The 23,664-nt window shown below is 45.0% G+C and overlaps 1 non-coding gene across 1 annotated transcript; it reads left to right on the top strand.

Moving 5' to 3' along the window:
• Positions 1–22,798: 22,798 nt before the first annotated feature.
• On the top strand, positions 22,799–22,870 carry trnag-ucc (transfer RNA glycine (anticodon UCC)). The gene has a single exon. It is a non-coding gene; the product is annotated as a tRNA-Gly (tRNA).
• The last annotated feature ends 794 nt before the right edge of the window (positions 22,871–23,664 follow it).

Here is a 23,664-nt window from a genome sequence, read left to right as displayed (position 1 = left end):
AATGATGACCATGAAACTATTGTCGATTGTTAGAAACCCATCTGGTTCACTAATATCCTGTAGGGAAGGAAACGGTCATCCTCACCTGATCTGGCCAACATGTGACTCCAGACCCACAGCAATGCGGTTAACTCGCAACTGCCCTCAGGAAAAATACTTTAAAAACTGTTAACAAATACTCTGCAGGTATCTCTCAAAACTGGCTGTTCCCATTGGGACCAAATGAATTTCTGAATGACCTAGATTGAAACTGAGTTTCAGCTTCACCTTCTCCCTGTCTCACATCAGTCTGTTTACACCCAACTCCAAAACACACTCATTGAGCCAAGCAGCACTCTCAGTGCAACCCTGTCATTTTCATTGTCTGCTCACACCTACACTGCCCTCGGCCTCCTGTACTGTTCCAATGCATCTCAATGGGAGCTCAGGAACAGCACCTCATCTTTCAATTCAGCCCTTTGTAACCCCAGAGTCAGCATGGACCTCAGCAGTTTCTGGATGAACAGACAGTTGTCAGAATCTGGAACATTCCACCTGAAAAGGTATTGGAATTTGAGTCCAAAAGGATTTTTCATAAGAAGTTTGCAGGAATTGAAAATATGAAGTTTACATGTTAACATCATGAAGTAGGTGAGTGGATCTAAATTTGTGAGTTCTTTCAAAGAGACGAGGTGTAATTTGGATAAATCTGTGCTCCCTCTCAGGGCAATATCTCCTTCCTCAGCTGCAGGGCCCAGAACAGAGCACACACCCAAAGGGTGATCCAACCACGAATTTGTACATCTTTCTGCTTAACAAAAATATTGGAGATATCTTCCCACAAACAGAACAGACAAACCTTTCTCCTTCCACAGTTACATACCAATGATATTCAGATCCTGATGACTCCATTGACTGCAAAGACTTGCTTTTGAGATCCCAGCTTCAATTATTCTGATTTAATATCCTATGAAATGAATTCACAAAACAAAACTCACAGTCAGTACAGGAAGAATATAAAGACATACTTTTTTCTTGGGATGTGCTTGATGTGCAAATGCCTCTCTTTAATTTGCACGCCTCCCCCCCCCCCCCCCCCCCATCCTAGGAAGGGCACATGCACATGCGCTTCACTGTACCTTACCCCCAATAACAATGGCGGCCACATCCCAGGACCTTTCACCGCCTGAGGGCCGCAGCCATTTTCCCATCTGCTGCAAACGCAGGATTAAGAGTTTCTAATTCAGATTTACGAACCACACAGAGTGTAATTAAAACTTCCCAGTCTAAAGTGACTCATTATCTCCCTGTCTCTGAGGCCACTCTCCCCTTCCATGTTTGTGTCTCCCACATTCACCAATGCCCGAGTCACGTGCCACTGCATCGGCTGAGTTACTGGTGACGTGTCATCCCACTGGCCACGCCCCTCATTCACTCCCATTGTTTGGATGACCAGCTGGTTCCACTTGGTCCACCAGTCCCACCACCTTTTCCTATTGGTCCTAAGCTGCCATCAATCAGCTGGACCCCATTGTGAGGTCAGTGGTGGTATCCTCCCCCTGTCTGAATCAAACCTGGAAGGTGTATGGGTGGTGTCAATCAGGAACAGCAAGCAGAAGGTGCTGGGAAAGCTCAGCAGGTCTGGCAGCATCTGGGAACAGAAATGTATCCAGTGCCCCTTCCTCAGAACCGATGGGAGCTGGGAAAATTAGAATCCTGACAGCATGGAAACAGGCTATTCGGCCCAAAATGTCCACAGCGTCCCTCCGAAGGGTATCCCACCCAGACCCATTCCCCTACCCTACTACTGTATATTTCTCCTAACTAATGCACCTAACCTACACATCCCTGAATATTATGGGAAATTGAGCTTCGCCAATTCAACTAACCTGCAGATCTTTGTATTGCAGGAGATAGGGGTTAAAGTGTAAATAACAGGGAGGGACAGAACCCAAAGAGAGACTGGAACATTTGGAAAGAAAAAGGAGTGGATTACGATCTGGCTGGGGGGGGGGGGGTGCATTAGCTGTCAATGGAGGGGACAGGAACCTGTGTCTGGCAGCATCTCAGTGGAGGTGGCGGAAATGACAACTGATGATCTATGTTCTGCTGCAAAAACAGACCCCGAGCTTCCAGCTGCCTGCCACTTTAAACACACGAGCCTGTTCCCTGGCCAACATCTCTATCTCATTACAGTGGAGTAATGGAGAGGGATGATGGGGAGGGAGAGCTGGGCATCGTCAGTGTACATGTGAAACCCAACATGGTACTTTTGCACAATGTCACCTCCTGGCAGTATGTAGGTGAGATATAGGAGGGGCCAAGGATAGATCCACGAGGGACACCAAATGCAAGGAATTCAGAAAGGAAAGGGAGAGTGGAGATGGAGCAGGATTTTCCAACAACCGTGAGGTCAAATGTCAGTTTTTCACAGAATGGGACAGAAGGACCATAACCAGAAAAGATAGAACAAGGAACAATGTCTGTGAATCGGTGAGGGGGACTGATGAGGAGATGGAGGAGAAAAGAGAGTTGGAAAGTCTATGGTTTAGTGAGATTAGGGTAAAGGGTCAAGATGAGCTCTGATAAGGCTTGACATGAGATAAGATTGGAGAAAGATGTAGGTTTGGACAAAAACTGAGAACACCCCGTGAGGCAGTTTGACTCAGTGGGCTAGTGGGAGGGAGGGAAGCAGCAGATCGGATTATCTCAGTCTCAGTGACAGAGAAACTCCATGTGCTCCAAACTCTTGTTGTTGGAGAGATTGATGGAGGAGACAGGAGGATGGACAGTGTTTACAAAGAAACAAAACCTGGGTAGGTGATCTTTAAAGTGAGTGAACAAACCTAATGTATTTAAATTTTATCCAAAATATTAAAACAAACGACTGAAGTCCTGGTTCGAATCCCATCTTGGCAGATGGTGGAATCTGAATTCAAGAAAAAATAACTGGAATTAGGAATCTCCTGATCTCCATGGAATCATTGTCAATGGTGAAAAACATCCTGCTAACCTGACAGTGACCCAGCAAGCTACTCACTGAAATGATGACTGCAAAGTTTCAACAAAGTAATGAAACTGGATGGACCACTCGGCATTTAAGAAGGCACCATTTAATACAACCACAGAATCAGCCCTCTCGATGGTGCAACGTCCTCCAGACTAACATCTGGATTTTGGTGCCAAAATGTGCAGAGCTGTCTCACAGACCAATCAAGGAACAGCCTGACATAGTCATACTCATGAAATCAACCCTTACAGACAATGACCAGACACCACCATCACCATCCCAAGATATTGAAATTGTGGTGATGGAAAAACGCAACAGGTCAGGCAGCATCCGAGGAAAAGGAGAATCGATGTTTCGAGCCTAAGCCGTTCATCAGCCTGACCTGCTGGGTTTTTCCAGCACCAGACTCTTGACTCTGATCTCCAGCATCTGCAGTCTTCACTTTCTCCTGAAATCTATGGATATGTCCTGCCCCACCAGCAGGACAGACCAGGCAGAGGTCGTGGCACAGACAGAGAGGATTTGCCCTTGGAGTACTCAGCATTGACTCCGGACACCAGGAAATCTCATGGCTCCTGCTGATTACCACGTACTGTCCTCCCTTGGATGATGGATCAGTTCTCCTTCATGTTGAACAACATTTGGAGGAAGCACTGAGGAAGTAAAATGGTGTCAAACGTACTCCGGGTACAGGATTTCAATGTCCACAATCGAGACTAGCTCTGCAACAGAATTACTGACTGAGCTGGTCAGGTCCTAAAGGACATAGCTGTTCATCTAAGTCTGCAGCGGGTGGTGAGGGAACCAACAATAGAGAAAAACATACTTGAACTCATTGTTATGAATTGACCAGCTACAGATACATCTGTGCATGACAGTATCAGTAAGAGTGACCATCACACATTCCTTTTGGAGACACAAGTCTTGGCTTAAAGTTGAGAAAAACCTCCATTGTGTTGAGTGACACTATCACCGTTCTAAATGGGACAGACTTTGAAGAGATGTAGGATCTCAAACTGGGTATCTCTGAGGCACTGTGGGACATCAACAGTAGCAGAACTGTACTCCAGCACAATCTGAAATCTCATAGGTTTGTACGTCCCGCACTCACCCATCACAATGGACAGTAAAGGAGGGCATGCCATGAGCAGCACCAGGCAGACCTAAAAATGAAGTGCCAACCTGGTGAAGCTACCAAACAGGACCATCTGCATTTCAAACAGCATCAGCAGCAAGCAACACAGCTAAACGATCCCACAACCAATGGAACAGATCGGAGCTCTGCAGTTCTGCCACACCCAGTTGTGAACGATGATGGACAATTAAACAACTCACTGGAGGAAGCATCACAGAAATCCCCACCTTTACTGATGGAGGGGCCTCACACATCCATGCACCAGGTAAGATGACAGCATTTGCAGCAATCTGCAGCCAGAAGTGCAAAGTGAGATGATCCATCTCAGCCTTCTCCAGTGGTTTCCAACATCACAGATGTGAGTTTTAAGCCAGTTTGATTCAGTTTGAATAACATCAAGAAATGCTTAAGTCGTGCAAAGGCTACGGGCCCTGTCAATATTCTGGCAATAATACTGATGTCTTGTGCTCCAGAACTTGCCACCAACCAAGCCAAGTACCACTCCAGCACTGGCATCTACCGACAATGTAGAACATTGCCCAGGCATGTTCAACACAGGGCAATCCAACCCAGCCAATTTCCCTCTATCAGTCCACACTCGATCAGCAGTAAAGTGATGGAAGATGTCATCAACAGGGCTACCAAGCAGCAGTTGCTCAGCAACAGCCAGCTGAGCGACACTCATTTTAGGCTCCACCATGGCAACTCGGGTCCCGATTGTGGTACCGCCCTGATTCACAACCTGACGACCAACTGAATTCCAGAGGTAAGGTGAGGGTGACAGCCCAGTCCCACTCCAAGATCACTATTTCTATCTGATTCTACCCTTCTCTCAGCTCGTATACTCTCATCCACCTTGTGTTATCTCCAGAATTCATTATCCAAACACACTCCTGGCCAGCTTCCCACATTCAACCTCCCTGTAATCTCAAGAAAAACTAAATCTCTGCTGCCCAAGTACTCCCTTGTACCACAACATGTTGATCCATCAAAAGGCTCCTATTCATAATCAACAACATAGAGCCACAGAGATATACAGCATGGAAACAGACCCTTCAATCCAACCCGTCCATGCCGACCAGATATTCCAACCCAATGTAGTCTCACCTGCCAGCATCTGGCCCACATTCCTCAATTTAAAATTCTCATTCTTGATTGAATTCCTGGTTGTAACCATCCCTAGCTCGCCGCATCACACATCCTTGAAGACCTCGACAACCCATTGTGTTCGAAACACCCAATGATCTGTTCATTCATTATTTCACCTGTGTGGCTGCTTTTACAGTTGCCAAAGCAACATTTTCTGACATTCGCAGCCAAAACCTCACAGGTCTGTTTTCCTCCTTTAAGACATTCCTCAAAGACTGCTTATTTGGCAATGCTTTTGGTCACCTGACCTAATATCATCTGTCTCTGACCTTATGTCTAAAGTTCCCAATAATATGTTTGTGAAATTATAAGCATGATGATAAAACTACAAACTGTTCTTGATTTGGACAATACCTTCAAATCATCACTGTTGCTGTAATGAATACTCTGTAATGTCTCTTACCCAACCACATTGTGGGAGCACCTTCACCACACAAACTGCAGCTGTACAAGAAAGTCAAACATCACCCTCTCCACAGGCAACAGGGATTTGGCATTAATCACTGGAAGGAGAAACACAGTCGATGTTTCAGGGAGTGCAAAACGGATTACAGGTAATGAAAATGGTACAGAATTTGATAGTTAGAAATGGAAGGAAAATGCACTTGCTTATTGGAAAAAAGAATTCTTGACTGTCAAAGATTTTCCAGAAAAAAATTAATAAGCAGCACATGGTCAGGGGCTGGGCGGCAGTGAAAAATAAACTTACAAAAATGACTGTAAATGTAATAGTAAAATACTAAACAGACTAAAATTACACCCATTGTTCGATACTGAGCAAGCTAGATATTGACAAAGTGGTCATAAGGGAGCCCAGAAATGAAGCAGAGCTGTATAAGCTGTTGTGATCCCACAGTCATAGAGATGTATAGCACTGACACAGACCCTTCGGTTTAACTCATCCATGCCAACCAGGTATCCGAACCTAATCTATTCCCATTTGCCAGCACTTGGCCCATATCCCTGTAAACGCTTCCTAATCATATCATGTGTCTATTTAGATGCCTTTAACATGTTTTAATTGTACTAGCCTCCACCACTTCCTCTGGCAGCTCATTCCACCCACTGCATGAAAGAGTTGTCCTTTAGGCCCCTTTGAATTTTTGCCCCGTTCACCCTAAAGCAATGCCCTCTACATCTGGACACTCCTACTCCAGGGAAACCACCTTGTTCATTTACTCTATTCATGCCCCTCATGATTGTATAAATCTCCATAACATCACCGCTCAGCCTATGGCACTCCAGGGAAAACAGCCCCAGCCTTTTATGCCTCATCCTGCAGCTCCAATCCTCCAACCCTAACAACATCCTTGTAAGTCTTTTATGTAACCTTTCAAGTTTCACAGCACCCTTCTGATAGGAGGCAGGCCAGAATTGCACACAATATTCCAAAAGTGCTAACGAATGTCCTGTACAGCAACATGACCTCCCACATCCTATACTTAATGCTCTAACCAATAAAGGAAAATACACTGAACACCTTCTTCATCATCCTATCTACCTGCAATTTGACTTGCAAGGACTATGAACCTGCAGCCCAAGGTCTCTTTGTTCCGCAAGCGTCTCCAGGGCCTTGCCATTCAGTGTACAAGTCCTGGGATGAAAAACGTGTTGCTGGAAAAGCACAGCAGGTCAGGCAGCATCCAGAGATCAGGAGAATTGACGAAATGTCGATTCTCCTGATCTTTGGATGCTGCCTGACCTGCTGTGCTTTTCCAGCAACACGTTCTTCAGCTCTGATCTCCAGCATCTGCAGTCTTCGCTTTCCCCTAGTGCATAAGTCCTGCCCTGACTTGCTTTTCCAAAATGCAGCACCTCACATTTATCTAAATTAATCCGTATCTGATCAATATCTCACTGTAACCTGAGATAACCTTCTTCACTATGCACAATACCTCCAATTTTGAATGACCTGCAAACACAGTTACGATAGCAAGTCATTTAAATGAATGACGAAACAAATCCAGAAACAAACATCCATTTCTCTGAGTTTGAATGTGCTCTGTGTCAATCCTACCCAAACACTCTGTACCAGAGAAAGGCTGCACATGCGCCTCGCTGCACCTTGCCCCCGACAAAGATGGCGACCGCGCACGTGTCGAGTGAATCGTTGCCCCGAATAAAGATGCCGGCACTCACTCAGGCCTGCAGCTGCGCTGAGGCAATTCCCCGTTTACTGCAAACACGGGACTGGGACGTTCAAATTTGTGTTTTCCGACGTGCACAACATGTTTGGAAAACCTCTCCGTTCATAGCAACACAGTTTTTCTCCCGTTTCCCTCTGTTTATTTATTTTTTTCCTTACCGTATCTTTTCGCTCCATAATTTCCCGAGCATTCATCACAGCGACTCTCCGCCGCGCGCGAGGGTGATCACGTGGTTTAGTCTAGTTCCGCCCATCGTTCACTTTGATTGGTTGGAGGACCAACCTTCCCCCAGGTCCTCCAGCTTCGCCCACCATCCTTTCATTGGTCCGGTGCTGACATCAATTACCCGGGGTCCCTTTGTTGGTGAGAGCATACGCGGTGTGTCCTGGTCTGTTGGGTAATGTGATGAGAGTGTTTATTGAGAGGAAGGATTCCCTTTGTGTGAGCTCTGCAGTAGATTTCCTTTATTCATGGAGGGAATTGACTTCCTCGTCATGACTGTATAGCTGTGATTGATGAACCAATGCCATCGGAACCAGTACATAAACACCACATTTTCACAACATCTGAGATCTTCAGCACATTGTATCACACTCTTCTTTGGAAACAAAAAAAACATGAAATGGAGCCTCAAGGAATCGGAGCATTCATCCCCTCCAGCTTGTTCCCCCCATTCTATCAGATCATGGCTGGGCCAACCCAGACCTCAACACCTCTTTTATGCTTGATCTGCATAGCCCTCAACTGCTCAATATTTCAAAAATCTTGCCCTCTTTTAAAATAATTTGAGATAGAATCATAAATTCCCTACTGTGTGGAAACAAGTCCTTCGGCCCAACAAGCCACACTGACCCTCTGAAGAGTAACCCAACCAGATCCATTCCCCTACCACATTTAACTTTCACAATTATTTGGGCTAGAAAATTCTGGCCATTCACTGAGATAAAAAATTTCTTTACATGTTTTACAAAATGAATTTTCCATTATGTAATGTCCCCTGGTTTGAGACTTCATTGGTGCTAGAAGATCTAGTCAACATCTACCCTGTCAAGCTCCTCAGAATCTTGTTTCCATAAGATCACCCCTTATATTATGTGGGTGGCACAGTGGTTAGCAATGATGTATCACAGTGCCAGAGACTTGGGTTCAATTCCTGCCTCAGGTGACTCTCTGTGTGAGTTTGCACGTTGTCTACGTGGGTTTCCTCCGGGTGCTCCAGTATCCTCCCACAATCCAAAAAAATGCAGGTTATGTGAATTGGCAATGCTAAATTGCCTGTAGTGTGAGGTGAAGGGGTAAATGTAGGGGAATGGGTCTGGGTGGGTTGTGCTTCGGTGGATCGGTGTGGACTTGTTGGGCCAAAGGGCCTGTTTCCACACTATATGTAATCTGTTTGTCGAGATTCAATTGAATAATGACCTAACCTGTTTAGCTATTCTTGATAGGTCAACCTTTTCGTCCTCGAAGCAGCTAGCTGAATGTTTTTTGAATGGTCTCCAATACTGGTTTATCCCTTATTAAATATGGGAGCTAACATTGTATACAGTACTCCAAGTGAGGCCTCAGCAACAGCCAGTGTGGTTAACCAATCCTCACTCCATGCAAATACATTGCCCCTGACACAGTGAGGTCCTGTATTATGCAATTAACTTTTCTGAAGCACCTTATCATTTGCATTTTTAAAATCCAAATACAGAACATCATTGGATTGCCCTTTATCCCCCCTGCTTGTTATCTCCTCAATGAACTGTCGCAAACTTGTCATAGTGTCTCTTTCACAAAACCAGTCTACCATGTTTAATGATAAGCTTTTCCAAATGTCCTGCTATTTATTACTTTAATATTCGACTCTGCCGTATTACAAAAGCAGATACTAAACTAACTAGTCTACAGTTTCTTGATTTCTGTCTCACTTCCCTTCTTGAACAGGTTCATCAATCCACTGGATGCTTCCTGTATGCCCTGATTCTGGAATATTCCAATCGATGCCTTGAATATCTCTGCAGTTAGTTGCCTTAAAAATGTTTGATCCAGGCCATTAGGTCCTGTCTGCCTTTAGTCCTATTACTTGGTCAATACTTTGTCCCTTGTGACAAAGACTGTTATAACATTTTTCTACCCATGATTAACTTGCTTATTTGCTACCTTTGGGATGATAACGGTATCCTCCTTCATGAAGATCAATATAAAATATAGTTTTAAATTATCTGCTGTTTCCTTGTACCTATTATCAATTCCACAGTCAGAACCTCCAAGGGTTCGATGCTGACTTTAGATATTCATTTTTTATATACCTGTACAACTCTTGCCATTCATTTTTGCTTCTTGCCAATTTAGTTACATGATCAGTTTTCCTCTTTTTAGTCATCCGCGGCTATGTCATTCTTTTCCTTATGAGTACTGCCCTTGACTGCCTTTATTACCCACGGGCGGTTCACCTTTCTCTTCGAGTTCTCCTTTTTGCTTCAAATTAACTTTTGCTAAGAATTATGTGAAACAAAATTCATCATATTACAGTGACTGAGCATGTGATTTTTTTAAACGTTGGATGCCTTAATGTTCTCATTGGGTTTTGCTGTTTCAAAGAAGAGCTGAGATCATCTGCAAAGGAGGTGGCAGCTGATTCACTGTTAATTTCCAAACTTAATTTGAATATCTGCAAAAAGAAACTATTTGCATTACTGTGAGAGCAGGGATCTAGCCAAATAGCTATTTTAAAAAGGTGGCACAGTTGTGATGGGTTGAATAGGGGCCTCTGATTTCAAAAGCACAATGTGATCCAACTGGTCTTCTATTCTGTGCTGTACTAATTCTTTCTGATTGAGATGACTGGGTTGGCATGTGCGCAGGTTGTAGCAGGATCTCTGACTGCCACAAACCGATCTGGCGGGACAGCTCCTGGGTCAGTGACAGTGCTGTTGGACTAATAGAGGCAGCAACATTCAGACTTCATGAAGCAACTGCGAACCAGGGCTGCGAACCCACAATCCAAAGAACTGCAGGTTAGGTGAATTGGTCATGCTAAATTGCCATAGTGTCCAGCGATGCACAGTTTCGGTGCATTAATCAGGGGTAAACGTTGAGGAATAGGTTTGTTTGGGATACTCTTTGGAGGGTTGGTGTGGATTTGTTGGGCTGAAGGGCCTGTTTCCACAACGTAGGGATTCCATGCTCTGAGTAATTTGGGGGATCTAACAGAATCCTGGTATTCAGAGGGTTCTCTGTTAGTTAAAATTGTATTGCGCACTCAGCTTATGTTACCTTCTGAAGCTATTTGAGGTAGACTGCTCTGTGCAATTTCACAGAACAGATGCCCTGGAACCAATCAGGGAACAGCTATTTTAGACCTGATAATGTGATTGATTAATGAGCTCAAAGTAAAAGACCCTTTTGGTAAGATGCAATGCAGCATGATAGAATTTAGCTTGAGGGTGAGGAATTTGGTTCTTCAACTAGTATCTAAACTTAAAGGCAGTTACAAGGGTATAAGGTAGTAGTTCGCTAAACTGGAATGGGACTATAGTTAGAATGTTAAAGCAGAAGAATATATTGGATTAATCACCTCCTTGAGCAGGTGATTAATCCAAGGATTCTAGCTCAGCCCTAAATTTGAAGTTCAAGTTCTAAACCTTTCAGTGAGCAATGGAAAATAACAAAAAAAGTCAATCATTTATTGTCTCTCCAGACTCTGCTTCTATTGCCACTGAGTACTCCCTTAAGTTCGACGAGTCAATGACAAAAGATTGAAGAGAAATCCTTCCATTCCCTTCTGCCATCAGAGAGCCATAACCGCTTTAATATGGGGAGGAAACGCAGCCAGCAGGATGACTCAGATGAGGACATAGTGCTGGACCAATGGCCTCTCCAATGGATAAGGGTGAGTGGTGGTACCAATTACTGGGATCTCAGTGCTTGGAATAGTTGGTCCTCTCCATGTTCGAGGTATCTTGCCAGGAGATTCAGATGGAGAGGACGAGGACCATATGGTGTAACGGGTGTGAGCCAACAGTTGGGCAGGGCCTGAGTTTTTGAAAAGAAATTGAGTACTACTCAGTAATAATGTGCCCAGAGTTTATAAATCTTGAAGAAGGATAAATATTTCACATTGTTAATCTTTGTGATCGAGTTCCCATGCAGTGAAGACAAAGATTCATATTTACTGGGATTCCTTGCTCACCCAATCAGGTACACACAAGCTAAATCTGACTGCTAAGAATGTTCCTGAATTTACACTTTTCTACTGTCCATTAAAGGCGATAATAAGATAGAAAAGAAAGGGGGTGTTTGCAGAGGAATTTGATTTGTACAAGAGACATTTGTGCAGATAATAAGAGGTATTCTAATTGGAAGGATATGGTTAGTGATATCCTGCAAGGATCGAGGTTGGAGCCCTAATTATTCGCTATTCATAATGAAAGGAAAGCCACAATCAAAATTTGGGGCCACTCTACAGATTACAGCGATTTCAAGTGTAGGTAGATGAAGCATAGCAGTAGAAAGCAATCTTGATAGATTCAGTAAATGAAAATAACGACAGATGAGTTTGTGTCAGCAAGTGAGAGGTTGGATCAAAATAAAATGTTTCTTGATTGTGAAAATAGAGAGAGAGAGAGTGGAGTCCAAACAAACTTGGTGGGATTGATCCAGCTGTATAGGTTATGAATATGTCACAAACCTGTTCAGAAAAGTGATCAACAGGCCAGTGGAATGTTGACATTGATCTCTACAGAAGACGAGAAACCAAAGGCTGAGACGTCGTGCATCAGCAAATCAGAACCTAGTTAGACCAAGCTGACAGGGCTGGGGACCATGGCTTAAGGAGAGTATCACTCTGAGTGGAAGTGCAGCGTAGATTTACTGAAGTGATACTTGGATTCCAAGGCTTAACTTAAGAAGAAAGATTAAACAGATAAAGTGTAAGTGTCAGAACATTGAGGTGTGATAACGGGGAACACTTTTATACACAGAAATGGATAAAGTTTGATAAAGTTCCACAAACAGTGATTGATTGGAAATCATTTGCGAGTTTTAAATCTGAGGTTAGTAGATTTTGAATGAAAATACTGAAGGATTATGAGACAAAGACAGGGATTTGTCATGATGATGAAGATTACCATGATTTGGGTGGATGGTGGAATAGGCTCAAGAAGCTAAATAGCCTCCTCGTGTTCTGATGATGATGTAACCATGGCACCCTTATTCTCTGCAAGGGCAACTCCTGTTGTGTTTCTGGTTATTTGTCAGAACCTGGCAGCAAATTCGTGACTGGAGTCCTGGCCAGAAAATTATCAGTATGAAGGACTTCGCCGGTCTTAATGTGTTTCACAGATGATGAAATGACACAGCCAACATTTACTAATCCTGATAAATATTGGGATAGTTTGATGGGATCACTTGCGATGCAGCATGATTAGCATGTCTGATGATACTCCAACTATTTTTTAAGTGTTGTTGTTGTCTGCACTCAGTCCGGTGTTTTCGTGGATTACTGAGCAAGTTTTACTTGAGTCAGGGGAAGCAGCTCACTTCACTCTGTACTGTTTGTCTTCCTGTCTTTAACTGTCCAGTATTATTTGAGCATGCCCTTCTCGGGGAGACAAGCCAGTTTCTCTCCATTCACCGTGGAGATGGTGTAACAGTACATGGAGGAGGAGGAGCTACGTGCACAGCACCAGGTGTCACTCCTTAGGCTGCGAGGACAAGCCTTGAAGGAAAAGCCCAAAACAGAGCTGGCCTGGTTGGAGCCCCAGAAAAAGGGAGGCGCTGACCTATGCAGTGATGTGAAGCTGAATAGCCTTTCAAAAATGTGATGTGAGAATGTGCAGCTCCTTCCAGTAATCCTTTCCAGAGAAGGGAGGAAAACCGGAGTCTTTTCTCATTGCAGTGACCCTGTTGTCCAGAATCTAGGTATTCACACCATCATTCCCCATAACACTGTCGTGGATTTAGTAGAATGAAGTCAATTTTGATTATTTGTTTCAGATTTTTAAATTCGTTCTTTGAATTTAGATGTTTCTGGTAAGGCTGGTATTTGTTACCTTTCCCTCATTCTCGAAATGGTCACGGTGGTGAGCTGCCTTGAGCCACTGAAGTCTGCTGGGTAAACATGAACATATCAACTCTCGCGTGCTGTTAGGTTTGGAGCTGAGGGTTCTGTAGCAGACTGATGACGGGTCAGGCTTTTCAACATTTTGTTTTTCACTGGATGTCAGCACTGCTGGCAAGGCCAGTGTTGTTGTCCCTTCTTCAATGCACTCTTGCCCTCTGTCCTGCACCTTCTCCCTCCCCCTCTCTCTCGCCCCCTCTATTCCCCTCTCTTGCCCTCTCTATTCCACTCTCCCCCCCCTCTCTCACCCTCTCTATTCCGCGCTCTCCCCCTCTCTCACACGCCCCCCTCTCTTCCCCTCTCTCTCACGCCCGCCTCTCTCGCCCCACACTCTCTCTCTCCCCACTTTCCCCCTCTCTCGCCCCTCTCCCCCTTGTCTCTCCCCCTCTCTTACCCCCCTCTCTCTACCCCATCTTTCTACTCCCTCTCTCTCCCCCTCTCATTACCCCATCATTCCCCCTCTCACTCCTCCCCAGACCCATCTCTCACTCCCCCTTCTGTCTCCCCCACTCTCTCACCCCTCTCTCCCCCCTCTCTCCCTCTCTCCCCCCTCTCTCGACCCCATCCCTCTACCGCCTCTCACTCCCCCCTCTCACTTCTCCCTCTCACTCCCCCCTCTCTCCACATCTCTCTCCCTCTCTTTCTCTCCCCTCACTCCCCGTGTCATTCTCTCCCTCTCTCCCCCACTCTCTCCCCTCTCTCATTCTTCCCCACCCTCCTCTCTCGCGCCCTCTCTCCCCTATCATTCTCACCCCTCTCCCCATATCTTGCTCCCCTCTTTTCGCCCGCCTCTCTGTCCCTCTCTCCCCCAGCCTCCCCTCCCCTTCTCTCTGCCCCCTTTGTCTCCCTTTCTCTCGTCCCCTCTCGCTCTCCCACTCTCCCTTCCACTCTCTCTCCCCCCTCTCTCTATCCCTGTCTGTTTCCCCCTCTCTGCATCCCCCTCTCTCTCCCCCATCTCTCTACCGTCTTTCTCTTCCCCCCTCACTCCCCCCCACACTTCCTCCTCTCACTCCTCCTCTCTCCCCATCTCTCTCACCCCTCACTCCCCGTGTTATTCTCTCCCTCTCTCGACCCCATCCCTCTACCGCCTCTCACTCCCCCCTCTCTCTACCTCTCTTTCTCACCCCTCACTCCCTGTGTCAATCTCTCCCCATCTCTCTCTCCCTCTCATTCTCCCCCTCCCTCCTCTCTCGCCCCCTCTTTCCCCCATCATTCTCACCCCTTTCCCCTATCTCGCTCCCCTCTTTCGCCCCCCCTCTGCCCCATCTCTCCCCCAGCCTCCCCTCCCCTTCTCTCTGCCCCCTGTGTCTCCCCTTCTCTCGTCCCCTCTTGCTCTCCCCCTCTCCCTTCCACTCTCTCTCTCTCCCTCTCTGTATTTAACCCTGTGTTGTCAATTGATCTCACAGCTTCGGATATACTGTTTTCAAGGCTCCATCCGTTGCCACATCTTATATTTGCTCTATCCTTTTCAGACTGTCCTTCAGCCACTCAGTGACATCCCAGACTCTGCAACCAGGGAGGCAGCGTGCTACCTGGTGTCGCATCTACACTGTCATAGACATCTGCCTGATGCCCGAACAATGCAATCCCCTTATCACTATTGCTCTCCACTTCTTTTGTTTTCCTTCATTAAATTCAGAGAAGGATCATTTAAACTCGGAAGCAACAAATGTAACTTTTCGATTTGAAAATGGAGGGAGGCAGAAAACAGGGCCACTGCTGAAATTCTGTCCAAGCAACAATGTTAAACCTTTTCATCGTTCTGTGTTTCCTAACATTTATACATTTCCTGTACTATAGTATTGAAGTATTTCAGGGGGTCGGTGCTGCCTTGTTACAGAATGATGAAATGAGAATAAACGACCTAGTTCTCCAAAAATATCGAGTTGCTTTTATTCAGAAAGTGGTTGCTGGTTCCTCTCGTGGCGGCTAGAGGGGATCGCTCTCCCTCACGTCACGGCCCTGGCACGAGTCACCTGTTGCCTCCTCTCACTTCCTCGGTGTCAGACTTTCCCCGCTGGTTGTGGCCATCCTTTTTGTGACGTCACTGCGCAGCCGTTTGTGCCTTTGCGTCATTCAGCGCATTGTGAGACTGTCAGAAATAAAAGAATGAACAGGGACAGGAGCAAAGTGCCCCAGAGAGAAAAAAAAATCTGCTGCTTGTACAGTGACACTGGGAGGCCAGCAGAGGGCGGTATAAAATCACTTTTAAAAAAAGAGGGACAGAGAGAGTCAGATATATTTCTTCAACAAATTTTAATTAATTCATTGATTGATCAACTCACGTTAACACTTCTGGTAATATTGGATCGACACCCTCACTCCCAGGCCCCCCTCCTCTGTCTTGGGTAGTTCTTGTGCAGGATGCCCTATTCCGAACAACTTTTGCAGCTCTTGGACTGCTTGTGCTCCTTTATCTGATACCCTCCTCTTTGCAGTTCCTGCTGAGGTTCATTTTACAGTCCGCTACCATACACCCAGAAGAACGTAAAGTCTCACACACTCTCATTTCTAGGATGAATGTTTGAATCATAAGCATTCATATTACCTGTGTGGTATTTCAACAATCCCATGCATTGCTGAAATCTTCAGGACAATGGGCTTATAGCCGAGAAATGGGATTTGTGTATGTGGATCTTCATTGTCTGCCAGGACCATTCGTTAACATGTTTCCCTCTGAGCTATAAAGAACAAATGAACACAAGAAATAGGAGCATGAGTCTGGAATTCGGCTCCTCGAACCTGCTCCGATTTTTAATGCAATCATTGCTGTTCTCATTTATGAAGTGCTTTAAGAGGTTAGGAATGGCAAACATTAACTCCCAGATTGCTCAGGTCCTCGATAATTCGCCACGATCGTAATAGATCCATGCAGACCCCATCTCTCTGGCACTTCACTCATCTCTGGAACATCTGGATAACATGGACAACGACATCAGACTTCTGTATATTGGCTTTAGCTCTGCCTTGAAGACCCTAAGGCCAACAAGACTCATCGACATTTCTGAGTCTTAGGACTTTCCTCACATCGAGAACTGGATCTTTAATTTTCTGACCTGCAGATCACAATGAATGAGGAGAGTTGGAAACTCCTCCTCTTCAATAATACGCAATACTGGTGTCCTTCAAGGCTGTGCACTCAGCCCCCTTCAATATTTCTTACCCCCTTATGAGTGTACCGCCAAATTCAGCTCTAACTCCATTTACAGATTTACTAATGACAGCACGATAGTGGATAGGTCTCAAAACCGACCTAGATTACACCTCCTCCCACCATGCCCCCTGTAAAAACGCCATCCCATATTCTCAATTCCTTCACTTCCTCCGCATCTGCTCCCAGGTGGACCAATTCCAATACCGAACAACCCAGATGGCCTCCTTCTTCAAAGACCGCAATTTCCCCTCAGACGTGGTTGACGATGCTCTCCACCGCATCTCCTCCAATTCCCGCTCCTCCGCCCTTGAACCCCGCCCCTCCAATCACCACGAGGACCGAACCCCACTGGTCCTCACCTATCATCCACCAACCTCCAGATATCGTATCATCCTTCATCGTTTCTGCCACCTCCAAACAGACCCCACCACCAAGGATATGTTTCCCTCCCCTCCCCTACCAGCGTTCTGGAAAGACTCCCTCCACGACTCCCTTGTCAGTTTCACAACCTCCACGAACTCAACCTCCACTCCCAGCACCTTCCCCTGCAACCGCAAGAAATGCAAAACTTGCGCCCACACCTCCCCCTCACTTCACTCCACGGCCCCAAGGGATCCTCCCATATCCGTCACAAATTCACCTGCACCTCAACACACAACATTTACTGCATCCACTGCACCCGATGTGGCCTCCTCTACATTGGGGAGACAGGCCGCTTACTGGCGGAACATTTCAGAGAACACCTCTGGGACACCCGCACCAAACAACCCAGCCACCCTTTGGCTGAACACTTTAACTCCCCCTCCCATTCCGCCAAGGACATGCAGGTCCTTGGCCTTCTCCATCGCCAGACCATGGCAAGAGACGCCTGGAGGAAGAGCACCTCATCTTCCGCCTAGGAACCCTCCAACCACAAGAGATGAATGCAGATATCTCCAGCTTCCTCATTTCCCCTCCCCCCACATTATCTCAGTGCCAACCCTCCGACTCAGCACCGCCTTCTTGAACTGCAATCTTCTACCTGACCTCTCCCCGCTCACCCTCTCTCTGACCTATCACCCTCACCTTAATCTCTCTCCACCTACGCATTCCCAACGCCACTCCCTCATGTTCCTCCTCCCTACCTTTTATCTTAGCCTGCTTGGCACATCTTCCTCATTCATGAAGAAGGGCTTATGCTCGAAACGTCGATTCTTCTGCTCCCTGGATGCTGCCTGACCTGCTGCGCTTTTCCAGCAACATATTTTTCAGCTCTGATCTCCAGCATCTGCAGTCCTCACTTTCTCCTACAGGAAATAGAGCTGCGTGACATGGTGAAAAGACAACAATCTTTCCCTCAATGTCAGCAAAACAAGGGAACTGGCCATTGACGTCAGGAATTGGACTGAAGGACACACACTCGTCTCTGCCATTGGTGCTGATTTGGAGGTGACGGACAGCTTCAAGTTCCGAGTAATATCACAAACAATCAGTCTATCCATGTCAACTCTACAGCCAAGAAAGCACATCAATGCATCTACCACCTCAGACGGGGAAGGAAATTTCGCATTTTGGTAATGACTCTGATCAATTTTAATATTGCACTGCAGAAAACATTCTATCCAGACGCTTCGTATGATAACTGCTCTGGCCGTACTGCAAGAAATTGCAGAGATGCATGTACCTAACACAATCCATCACTCAAATCATATTTCCTTCCATTGACTCAGTCTTGAATTCCCACTGCTTCAGGAACAACACAATCAAAGGCCCCTCCCACCACCGCAATGCTCTTTCCCAACCTCTTCCATCGGACAGAAGATGCAAATGTTTGAAAATACGCACCAATGGATTCAGGAACAATTTCTTCCGTGTTGTTATCAAACTTGTTAATGGACCTGTCATATATAGATTTGATCCTTTTCTGCACCTGTTCAAAAGCTGTGAAACTATATTAAACTGATGACCTTATGTAAGGTATGATTTGTACTGGAGAGAATGCAACACAATATTCTTCACTGTTTCTCAGAATGTATGACTATCATAAAACAAGCAAAATCAATCTGCATACCATACATCTGGGTCTGGTCTGCTCGATAACACTTTAAACCTATGTCTCCTGTGGTCTGTGTAAAAGGCTTCCATTATCCATTACTTCCATGCCTGTCATAATTTCGAAAGGATCTATTTCGTATCCCTCAAATTATGTCTGATCCGTGAGTGATAAAGTCAATTAGCCTTGTCTATCCGTTGCTTTTTATGGTTTCTGGCATGCAACTATTTCTGAGTCGTAGCTTCACCAGGTTGACACCTTACGTTTAGATATACCAAGTGTACACACTCATAGAACATAGAACATAGAAAAGTACAACACAGAACAGGCCGTTTGGCCCACGAGATTTAATTCTAATGTCAAATATAGTAACATAACCTACGCACCCCTCAACTCACTGCTATCCATGTGCATGTCCAGGAGTCGCACCATATCCCCAATGACTCTGCTTCCACGACCACAGCTGGCAACCGATTCCATGCATTCACCACCCTCTGCGTAAAGAACCTACCTCTGACATCTCCTTTTTACCTTCCTCCTAATATCTTCAAACAATGACTTCTCATAACAGTCAATCCTGGCCGTGGGAAAAGTCTCTTCCTATTGATTGTATCCTTTCCGCACATTATTTTCTATACCTCGATCAGGTCTCCTCTCTTCCTCCTTCTCTCCAGAGAGAAAAGTCCGAGCTTATTCCAACTTTCTTCATAAGGCAAGCCCTCCAGTCCAGGCAGCATCCTGGTAAACCTTCTTTGTGCTTTCTCCGAAGCCTCGGCATTTTCCTATAGTAGGGCGACCAGAAGTAGACACAATATTCAAAGAGTGGTTTCACCAGGGACTGGTAGAGCTGCAGCAAAACCTCGCAGCTCTTAACCTCAATCCCCCTTATTGAAAGCGAATACTCCATATACTTTCTTAATAACCCTATCCACTTGGGTGGCAACTTTGAGGGATGTATGTACTTGCATACCCAGATCCCTCTGCTCATCCACACTACCAAGGATCCTGTCTTTAATCTTATATTCAGCATTCGTGTTCCTCCTTCCAAAATGCATCACTTCGCTTTTATCCAGGTTGAACTCCATCTGCCATGCCCAGATCTGCATCCTATCTATGTCGCGCTGCAGCCTGACGTAGCCGTTTATACCGTCGACAATACCTGCAACCTTAGTGCCATCTGCAAACTTACTAACCCACTCTTCAACCTCCTCATCCAAGTCATTTATAAGAACTACAAAGAGCAGAGGCCCAAGTACAGAGCCCTGCGGGACCCCAATCACCATTTTCCTCCAGACAGAATATTTTCCATCTACAAGCACATTCTGCCTTCTGTCAGCCAGCCAAGTCTGAATCCAGATCGCCAAATCTCAATGTATCCCATACTTCCTGACGTTATCTACTCTACTCTTCATTTCTCTTCGTCTACTCTTCATTTAACCAAGTTTGATCACTGGCTCCAAGTCCTAAGCCTCCCATTCATCTGCTTCCCCTGCCCTTCCATTTCTTCGTTGTCATGTCTTTAGAGCCTTGGTAAATTTGTACAGTGCATCTTGGAGGCTGTCGTTGAGTTACACCATGCAGAAGGACTGGCTCATACTTACAAACAGTCTCTAACACACTCATTAAAAGGCAGAACGCATAGGAACAGCTGAAACAAAAATAAACCAGGTTTCGTCAGGATTAAAGCACCTATCACTGCCGCGAACAGAGAGAGCTCCTGAGCAGTTGAAGACTTCCCTGTATCTTGTTCAGAGTCCCAAGCTGTTTAGTTGCCTGAGAACCAATCACATCGTTGCTGGTAGCTGACAGCCTTTGTCAGTGGTGAACTCGAGGCCAATAATCAACGAGCTCCTTGTCACAAACAAAGGCTGTATCTGTGTATAACTCCGCTCATCTCCAATGACATTTCAATTATTGTGTCACTATCAGGTAAATTGCTGTCAAACCTTGCAGCTATCCTCCACTTTCGATCTGTTTGTAAAGTCGCTCTTTTCACATTTTAGTCCACAATCACACTCAATTCTTTTTTAAAATATGTTTTTATATGTATTCGCCCTGAGAAAACTGAAATGCCATTTCAAAAACGCATTTACTTGCAAAGTCCATGATGCACATTTTTTATAACAAGTGCAGTCTATTTATTAATTCTCCCTTCTTGCAATGTTATGCAACCTTCGCATTTCTTAAAGCTTTTACGTATTTCACCATTTGTATTTTAGGACAATATATCTGAATTCACATTCGGTTTTCTGGTGATGTGTATAATAAAATGGTTACAACAAACGACACCATCAAAATATGTTGCATTGTTAATTTGAAAGTTTTAAAGAAGGCCAGTGGATTACAATCTGTGTAATTTTGTATTTCATTGTTCTTTGTTTGGTGGTCTTCAAAGTACTGAAGATCTAACAGCAACCCCAAAGTCCCCTTTCCTATGGAAGAGTACTTTTCCAATGTTCGGTATTGATTCTAATAGAACTATCCTCCAGGTTCTCAATTCCTAATTTATCATCCTGGAACAAGAAAGCACTGAGACCCAATTCAGAAGCATCAGCGGCCATTTTGAAAAGACTGGAAAACGCAAGTATGGTAAAATAGGTTCATCAATTCAAATTGCTTTCATCCTTTCAACATTAACCTCGCACTCTACTAACTAAACCACCTTTTTCTTATTTCATTCAAAAACATGTTAAAGGCGCAGCTGTCCGGACAAAAGTATGGACAAATTTCCTGTAAAGTCAAACAATCCAAAAATCTATTAATTTCTCATTTAGTTTTAGGAAAGAAATTCTAATAGTATCACTTTTGCTGTCTCCATCAACATCTGTGCGCTTGTGTGTGTATGTCTGTGTGACTGTATGTGCACGTGTGTCTCTTTAAGTCGATATGTGTGCTTCTGTCTGTATGTGTCTTTGCACATCTCTCTGCATATGTGATTGTGTCTGAGTCTCTGTACGTATTTCCGTCTGTCACACACACAAAGACACAGGCACAAAGCACACACACACACGCGCACATGCACACACACACACACACACACACACATACACACACATACACACACACGATATCTGGAGATTCCAGAGGCGGAAGGTCAGGCGTTTTTCCTCAAGGCGTTGGGTGGTGAGTGAGTGGTTATAGAGAAATTCCTGGTCCTGCATGTCCTCGGCAGATTCGGAAGGGGAATTCAATTCTCCCTCCGACAGTTGTTATTTTGTATGTTGCTCCTGACCCATCACAACACAGATCTGTGTGAATGCGCAAACCACCTCTCTCTATACATTTCACTCAAAATAATGTCAATAACAGGACGGATTAAAACAAAATGCAAACTGTGTTGAATGCTGGATGTAGGGAATCATGTTACTGTAGAGCCTTTACAGCACTGACATCAGGCTTTCGGCCCATCATTCACAAACCAGTCTGCACTCCCTCTTGAAACCTCTCCAATTACCCAGATCCCTGTCTTATTGAAGACTGTCTGTGTGGAGTTTGCACATTCTCCCCGTATCTGCGTGAGTTTCCTCCGGGTGCTCCAGTTTCCTCGCACAGTCCAAAGATGCGCAAGTTCGGGTGGATTTGCAACGCTCAATAGTCAATAGTGTCCAGGTGAGTGTTGGTTATATAGTTAGCCATGAGAAATGTGGGGTTACAGGAATAGCGTAGAGGGTGAGACTTGGTGGGATGCATGATGAGCCGAACAGCCTGTTTCTACACTGTAAGAATTTTATGATCCTATACTCCATCGCATCTATATCTGTGTATGAAGAAGACAATCACCTGATCAAATACCCCTTCAATGGGTCAACGTTTGTTTTATATCTGACTAAGAACTGCAGATGTTGCAGATCTGAGAGACAGCACAAAAATTGCTGGGAAACTCAGCAGGTCCGGCAGCATTTGTGAGGACTGAACCTTTTGCATCCAGTGATTGTTCTTAAGGGCTGAAGGCTTCTGATTCTGGTGTTTTCAGACCTGTTGACGTTTGACAAGCAATTTCTTGTTTTGCTTTCAGCCCCAGTTCAGTTGGTGACTATCACGGCCTTGTTATGTGTGTTTCGGAAAAGGGAGAGCTTAGCTGCGATCGCGGTGGCGGTGTAGTGGTGAGCATAGCTGCCTTCCAAGCAGTTGACCTGGGTTCGATTCCCGGCCATCGCAGTGTTGTTGCTTTTCCTGTGGTTTTACAAGGAAAAGTCTTGAGCACAAACGTTGCATTCTGTGGCGAAACGGATTTGTCAGGTTGCTTTAGGGTTTTCATGGCGATGGTTCCTGTAAATTGCCATGACAATCCGGGCAGCGTTGCTCGAAAGCTTTCCTCTCTGCTTCCCATTGCTTATTTGAATATTGTTCGCAACATAAGGTTCGTTTTGTTTTGTACGAAAAGTGAGAGATTGCTGTCGTCAGAAACCTTAAATAATTACAGAAGCCCCTGGAAATTCGGACCGGATTCAACAGCTTCTATAGTGGACAGGAAGGAGGTTTAAATACATCAAATTTCTTCAAGGTTAAAATACATTCGCACCTCAAAACCATTTGGAAGCTTAAGAATTACAAACATCACATTATACCTTTTTCCCATCTGTTCAAGTTTCACAATATCATTCCGGTAGCAGGAAGGCCAGATTTGTGTAGTTTATGCAATGTTACGATATTCGAACATTGGCTGGTTCGTAGTTAAATGATATTTCATTTTGTTAAGTTTTCTAATAGAGTTGGGTTAGTCCACACTTTGTTTTTTGTTTGTGTTACAACCATAGTGCGAAGTAACTTGTGTTTCGGTTCAAGCCTGGAAGTTTCACCAATTGAATTGCAATGCCGTACATTTGCCTTCAGGGGAAAAGAAAAAAGGATCTAGACTATCTTCTTAACTCATAGGAATTTGATATGGTTCAACACCTCCTCAATTTCGGTCAATAAATGTTCCTACAGTCCGCAACAATGATTTTCCCAGA

Source organism: Chiloscyllium plagiosum, unplaced genomic scaffold (assembly GCF_037043375.1).
Source record: "Chiloscyllium plagiosum isolate Xiang-an unplaced genomic scaffold, Cpla_swu_hap1 HiC_scaffold_31, whole genome shotgun sequence".
NCBI classification, from domain to species: Eukaryota; Metazoa; Chordata; class Chondrichthyes; order Orectolobiformes; family Hemiscylliidae; genus Chiloscyllium; species Chiloscyllium plagiosum.
This window is presented reverse-complemented; position numbering and strand designations above follow the sequence as displayed.